Source organism: Macrobrachium rosenbergii, chromosome 51, assembly GCF_040412425.1.
Source record: "Macrobrachium rosenbergii isolate ZJJX-2024 chromosome 51, ASM4041242v1, whole genome shotgun sequence".
In the NCBI taxonomy this organism is placed as follows: Eukaryota; Metazoa; Arthropoda; class Malacostraca; order Decapoda; family Palaemonidae; genus Macrobrachium; species Macrobrachium rosenbergii.
In genome coordinates this window covers 63445156-63452863 of record NC_089791.1, presented here as the reverse complement: position 1 = coordinate 63452863, position 7708 = coordinate 63445156, and positions in this window count along the sequence as shown.

Sequence of the window (7708 nt, the reverse complement as noted above, 5' to 3'; positions counted from 1 at the left end):
TATATATATATATATATATATATATATATATATATATATATATATATATATATATATATGACTTCTTTATCACATCACCGTGGTTCATATTCAGTCAGTAAGCTACAAACGTCCTTTAATATCAATTCGCTCTACCTCGGAAATAATATATTTTCATATATGTTACCGAAGGGGAATTTTAGTTGATAATAAGTTCGTCATCTCGTGGGCTACAGTGGACGCAATTTAACCCACTTGATGGCCGCGTGGGTTAAAATGCATCCACTGTAGTCCTGAGTTCTTGTCTTTGCTGGTTCGAGCCCACGAGATGACGAACTTATTATCAACTAAAAATTCCCCATTCTGTAACATATATAAAAATATATTATTTCCGGAGGAGGAGGAGAATTGGAGGATTAAAGGACGTTTGTAGCTTACTGATTGAATATATATATATATATATATATATATATATATATATATATATATATATATATATATATATATATATATATATATATATATATATATATATATATTATATATATATATATATATATATATATATATATATATATATATATATATATATATATATATATATATATATATTATTATAAATTAATTAAATTTTATTTATAATTTAATGTTTCTTGAATGCTTTTTATTTCGTTTAAAGTTTTGTAGTTGTAAATTTAGTCCAGTACTCCCTTGAAAGCTGGATTTGGTGTTTTCTCCTGTAACGGTTGTTGTTACATAATTGATACTCCGCCCATGAAGTTTGTTTTTATTTTTCATGCATGATGGTTCGGCTGTTCGTCGCCTGTTTCGGCATCTTATCCTGTTCCTCTGTTCTGTCGAGGGCGCCTTTGGATCATGAGAAAGGACTCCTGTATTCAGCTCCATTTGAGAAGGACCTGTGATATTTCGGCAGTCTTGTAATTACGCTCTCCTGCTTGCAGTGTCTCCGGGAGTGTGACTTTTGACCTCCTTTTCAACCTTCATGAGCTGGAGTTCTGGACTGAGATTTGGAGGCCAGGATTGTGAGCCCTTGGTACTTAGCAGCTGGAAAGGAGAGTTAGACTTTGCTACTGCTTGGATCCTTTGGAGGACGTCGTAGAGGACGGTCGTATGCATTACTGCCACTGCCTATAACACTGTGTCCTTGGAGTCGTGAGGAGGTCTTCAGTGGTGGAGAAAACAAGACTCCCTATTAACCACTTTATTTTGATTATATAACTTGTCTTCCTCGTGTAAGGAAATTTAGCCTGTTCATTGCAAGGACGTGCTGCGACCCCAGAAAGGGTTCTCTTTCAGGCAGAACAGAGACAACCTTTTGGAGGCATAGTGTTCCCCGTTGGGAATCCATTTTTTTTTCTTGTCGACTGTACATGTTACCATATATAATCCTTCGTGATAAAATGCATAAGTATGTTTAAGAAGTATTAAGATTGTTTTGAAATTATTGTTAGTAGGTTAAGATTTCCTTTTCCCCCTTTTTGTCTACCACTATTGTGTGATTGAGAGAGAATTTGTTCTACCTTTATCTTGTCGCTTTCTCTTTGTCTTAGTGTGATAGTTAGGTAGGCGACTGCGGCTGTGTGTGGGATTTTTATTGTTGATGATTGTATGTTTTCTTCCCTATTTATGCAGTTTTCAGTGAGTTTTCTAAATGTTGATCATTATTTTTATATTAAATTGTTAAAACTTATTGTCAAGTATTTTGTATATCCTTTCTGAGATTATCTGAGGGGTTTGTTTGTCAGTGATCGTACTCCTTGGAATTCTTCCATTGTGGTATTGATTATAAAATCAGATCAAAAGAACCTGGTTGAACCCTGTACCACGTAGGAGTTCATAATAATTGGCGACCTTGCCAGGATCTGACTGACAATCTGACCTTGAGGAGTTGGTCTCAGAAAGGAATACGTGGGGGTTAGGTCACAGAGTGATTTGATCTCAGTATTTCTTGCTTTTATACCTGAAAGATGCCGTTCTTTGAAGATAGGGTAGACAAGCGGCAGCGCAGTTCTTAGCTAAACCAGAGTGGGAGGAAGAAATTTTTGACCTTAAGCGTGATGAACTATGGTTTTGGCTGAGTTTCTTAAGTTAGAATTACCTACAGAAATAAGGAAGGGTCAGTTATTGCGTGAGGTCCTTAGAGTAGCTAGAGTGACAAGGGTACTTCCAAGGAAGCCGTAGTATTCGGTGAGACAGAGCAAGGTCATGACATTAGCAAAGGGGAGGCAGAGGAAATAGATGAACTAGGTAACAATGACGTGAGTGAGTTGAGGTTAAATATCCTATCACAACAAGCGAGGATTAAAGAGTTAGAATATAAAGCATTACAGTTGAAGGCAGAAGAACGCGGTAAAGAAAGAGAACATGAGATTAGGTTACAAATGATGATTAGTAATAATAGTAATAGTAATTCTAATAGGTTTGATCTAATGCATGCTTTAAAGTTAGTCCCAGTGTTCAATGAAGAGGATGTTCCTGATTTTTCATTTCATTTGAACGTATTGCTAAGAAATTAAGCTGGCCTAAGGACATGTGGACTACTATGCTCCAGTGTAAATTGAAGGGTAAGGCTCAGAGAGTTTATAATACTTTAAGTGAAGACTTAGCATCCGATTATGACACTGTAAAATCAATCATTCTTAGAGCTTATGACTTGGTCCCGAAGCATACCGACAAAAGTTCCGAAATTTCAAATAGAAAGAGGCCGGTGTGACTTTTGTTGAATTCGCTAGGAAAAAGGAACAGTTTCTCGATGATTGGATGAAGTCAAAAGAAGCGGACTCTTTTGATAAGTTGAAGGAGTTAATTTTAGTGGAGGAGTTTAAGAGAATGGTTGGTAGGGATCTTAAAATTCATCTCGATGAACTAAAGTTAGACTCATTACAGGAAATAGCGATAGCATCGGATGAGTATTCTCTTGCCCACCGGCAAGACTGTGTCAAAGAAAATAACTCTAAGAGATTTCTTCCTCGGAATAACGGATGGAGAGGAAATAACCGAAATCATTCTGATCTCAATACCTATGTTGACAATTCTGCATTTGACAGGGAAAGGAATAAGGACGAAACTGAAAGTAGGAATGGTAGTAACGAAACACGTAGCTTTGTAAATAGTAATAGAGGGGACAGTGATAGTAATAAGAAAACCGCGAGGACTGATGTAATTTGTCATTGGTGTAACCGTAGAGGGCATCTCAAAGTAGATTGTTTTGCTAGAAGGAACTTCTTGGAAAAAAATAGAGAACCAGTAGCTTTAGTTTCTGCGGAAGTGCCGCGTAAGGATGAGTCAAAATGACTAGGGTTTCAAAGGTACATATCGAGAGGGACAATTTATACTGATGATACTAAACAAGTTGGAAGAAGTGTGAATATCTTAAGGGACACAGGAGCAGCGCAGTCGTTAGTCTTAAGGAGGTCTGTTCCTGATAATTTTGTATTCATGAATGACAATTTTGTTTTACTAGGGGATTTCCAAACACTGTATTTGTCGTATCCCTTAGAGAAACTTTATTTGGAGACTGACTATTTTTCAGGGAAGTGCAAATTTTGCTGTAGTGGATTCTTTACCAGTACCTAACATTGATATTTTGTTTGCAAATGATTTGGCAGTTAAGCACCGAGTGTGACATATTTCCTATTTTGACTATGGTTGATCTGGTTAATGATCAGAAAGCTAAAAATGATTTTTGAATCCTATTTTTGTTATGACATGATCTCGAGCTAGAGAGGTTGATCTCTCAGATGTGGAACTTGATTCTGAGGTTATAGATAAACAAGTGTCGGACTTTGAGACGATAGTTAGTAGTGATGATGATAATATTAATTTTCAGGGCATCGACTGGGATGCGAAAGCTTTTAAGGAAGCACAGCAGAATGAGTTTAGGTGTTAGAAATTAATGATTGTAAAGATGTCTCTAAACCTGTTTTTTGAAGGAGAATAGTTTAATCTACAGGGCTAGTGGGTCACTAAATGTACCCATGATCAGGTAGAAGTAGTGAGACAGTTAGTAATACCAGAAAAATATAGAAGTAGGTTATTGTACCTTAGTCATGAACATAATCTTGCAGGGCATTTTGGGGTACAAAGACTTTCCAGAAGTTGGCACAACATTTTTCTGGCCCCAGATGTGTCGTGATATTAAAGGCATGTGCTCTCGTGTAGGTGTGCCAGCTCGTGGGGAAGCCAAATCAGAAAATCCCTAAGGCACCACTTATCCCAGTGCCTTCAGTCGGAGAGCCTTTCGGGAGATAGTGATAGATGTAGTGGGCCCACTTCATGGACGTGTGAAGGAAATGAATATCTGTTGACGATGGTTGATAGGGGACTCGTTTCCTGAGGCAATCCCTCTGAGAAGTATAAGGAGCGAGAAAATAGTAGAGGCTTTGGTTAGTTTCTTCACGAAATTCGGTATTCCTAAGACCTTACAGTCTGATTGTGGCACAAATTTTACGAGCAGGTTTTTCAGAAAGAAAATGTCTGAGTTAGGGGTTCACCATGTAACCTCATCTCCCTATCACCCAGAGAGCCAAGGGTAGGTGGAACGGTTTCACCAAACGCTGAAATCGGTGATTAAAAAAGTTTTGTATTGAAACTGGTAACGAATGGGATAAAGAGGTCCCATTCGCACTGTTTGCTATTCGTTCGGTACCAAATGAAACTCTGGGGTTCTCTCCTTTTGATCTTGTGTTTGGCCATAGTGTGCATGGTCCCCTTGAAGTAGTGAGGAACATTGGGAAGGGGAGGCTCCAAAGTTAATGTGTTGGACTATGTGTCTGGTTTGCAAGAAAAGTTAAGGAAAGCTTGGGCCTTTGCACAACAAAACCTGTTCAGAAGCCAAGCTGTAATGAAGGCTAATTACGATGTTGGGACTAAGGTTCGGGTATTTAAGCCCGGGACCGTGTGCTTGTGTTACTACCTCTTCCAGGTAACCCTCTCAAAGCACAGTTTTCTGGACCGTGGAAAGTACTAAGAAAATTGAATGACGTAAATTATTGATTGAGACTCCCACTAAAGGCTCAAGTCTAGGATATGTCATGTTAACATGCTGAAACAGTTTGTTGATAGGAAAACAGAAGAGGTAGATTCAGTAGAAGTAGATCCAATTTCTTTGGTTAATGCAAGTAGTAGATCCAATGGTTAATGAGAAAATGTCTATTAATCCTGATACTTTGTGCAGTAATACTGATATTTTGAATAATATATGCTATTAAGTTTCAACATTTGGACTCTGAGAAATCAGAATCTTTAATTAGTTTAATTGACAATTACAGAGATTTATTTCAGGAAGCACCAGGTAGAACCACTATTCTGGAACATGATGTGGACATAGGAGACTCGAAGCCTATTAAACAATGTCCATATAGGCTTCATCCTTTAAAAGGAACATTGTGCAGGAGGAGGTTAGATACATGCTTGACCATGATTTAATTGAACCTAGTTGTAGCCCTGGAGTTCTCCGGTGGTGTTAGTTAAGAAGAAGGTGGTCAACACCACCTCTGTTTTGATTATAGAAAAGTTAACGCAGTGAGAAAACGGATTCCTTCCCTTTGCCTAGGGTAGAGGATTGCATAGACAGAGTGGGATCAGCCAAATTTATTACGAAACTCGACCTTTTGAAAGGCTATTGGCAGATTGGTCTTTCACCAAGGGCTAGACAAATTTCAGCTTTTGTAACTGGCGACGGCCTTTATGAATGCAAAGTCATGCCGTTTGGAATGAAGAATGCAGCCGCTACGTTCCAAAGGCTAATGAACCGTATTACACAGGAGTTGGAAGGTTGTATCGTTTATATTGACGATTTGATTATATTTAGTGATGACTGGGAGACGCACCTCGAAAGACTGGAGGCATTGTTTCAGGCGCTAAGGAAGGCTGGTCTCATTGTGAATCTGAAGAAAAGCGATTTTGCTCAAGCAAAGGTCATTTATCTTGGCCATGAAGTGGGTATGGGCAAAGTTGCTCCCAAGAGAGCAAATGTTGAAGCAGTAACAGATTTTCCCAGCTCCCCAGAACAGAAGAGGTTAGACGTTTTTAGGTATGGTCAGGTATTACCGACGATTCATTAAGAATTTTCAGAAATTGCAACTCCGTTAACAAATTTGTTAAGGAAAAACGTAAAGTTCGTAAGGACTAAAAAGTGTCAGGAGGCTTTTGAAAAACTGAAGGCTGTATTAATTAGTTATCCTTTATTGCAATCCCCAAATTTTGATTTGCCTTTTAGATTAGCTACAGATGCAAGTGACGTCGGTCTTGGAGCCGTTCTTCTTCAGGAAGATGACTCAGGGAATGTTCTCCCCGTAGCGTACTTTTCAAGAAAATTGTCACCAGCAGAGACGAAATATTCCACGATCGAAAAAAGAAGCCTTGTGTCTAATAAAGGCTTTAACCCATTTTTCGGTATACCTGAGTTCTTCACTTTACCCAGTTATGATCTATACAGACCATAATCCCCTAGTTTTCATTCAGCGTTTTAAGGACAAGAATATGAGACTACTTAGGTGGAGTTTGTTTTTGCAGGAGTACGATATTCAAATTAAGCACATAGCTGGTAGGGATAATGTTATACCTGATGTACTTTCTAGGTCATTTCATCAGTAATATATATTTCTTTTCTGATGACTTTCTTTTTCAGGTATTGACTTGTTTTTCTGTTTGTTTGTTTTTGTTTGTGTGAAGTAATTCTTGTATTTGAGTATGTTTAAAACTTTCCGCTTACTTCATTGTCTTTAAAGAAAATAATAAATTATTTTTTTTCCTTTTTGGTGGGGAGGTATTATAAATTAATTAAATTTTATTTATAATTTAATGTTTCTTGAATGCTTTTATTTCGTTTAAAGTTTTGTAGTTGTAAATTTAGTCCAGTACTCCCTTGAAAGCTGGATTTGGGTGTTTTCCTCCCTGTAACGGTTGTTGTTACATAATTGATACTCCGCCCATGAAGTTTGTTTTTATTTTTCATGCATGATGGTTCGGCTGTTCGTCGCCTGTTTTCGGCATCTTATCCTGTTCCTCTGTTCTGTCGAGGGCGCCTTTGGATCATGAGAAAGGACTCCTGTATTCGGCTCCATTTGAGAAGGACCTGTGATATTTCGGCAGTCTTGTAGCGACGCTCTCCTGCTTGCAGTGTCTCCGGAGTGTGACTTTTGACCTCCTTTCAACCTTCATGAGCTGGAGTTCTGGACTGAGATTTGGAGGCCAGGATTGTGAGCCCCTTGGTACTTAGCAGCTGGAAAGGAGAGTTAGACTTTGCTACTGCTTGGATCCTTTGGAGGACGTCGTAGAGGACGGTCGTATGCATTACTGCCACTGCCTATAACACTGTGTCCTTGGAGTCGTGAGGAGGTCTTCAGTGGTGGAGAAAACGTAAGACTCCTATTAACCACTTTATTTTGATTATATAACTTGTCTTCCTCGTGTAACGAAATTTAGCCTGTTCATTGCAAGGACGTGCTGCGACCCCAGAAAGGGTTCTCTTTCAGGCAGAACAGAGACAACCTTTTGGAGGCATAGTGTTCCCCGTTGGGAATCCATTTTTTTTCTTGTCGACTGTACATGTTACCATATATAATCCTTCGTGATAAAATGCATAAGTATGTTTAAGAAGTATTAAGATTGTTTTGAAATTATTGTTAGTAGGTTAAGATTTCCTTTTTCCCCCTTTTTGTCTACCACTATTGTGTGATTGAGAGAGAATTTGTTCTACCTTTAT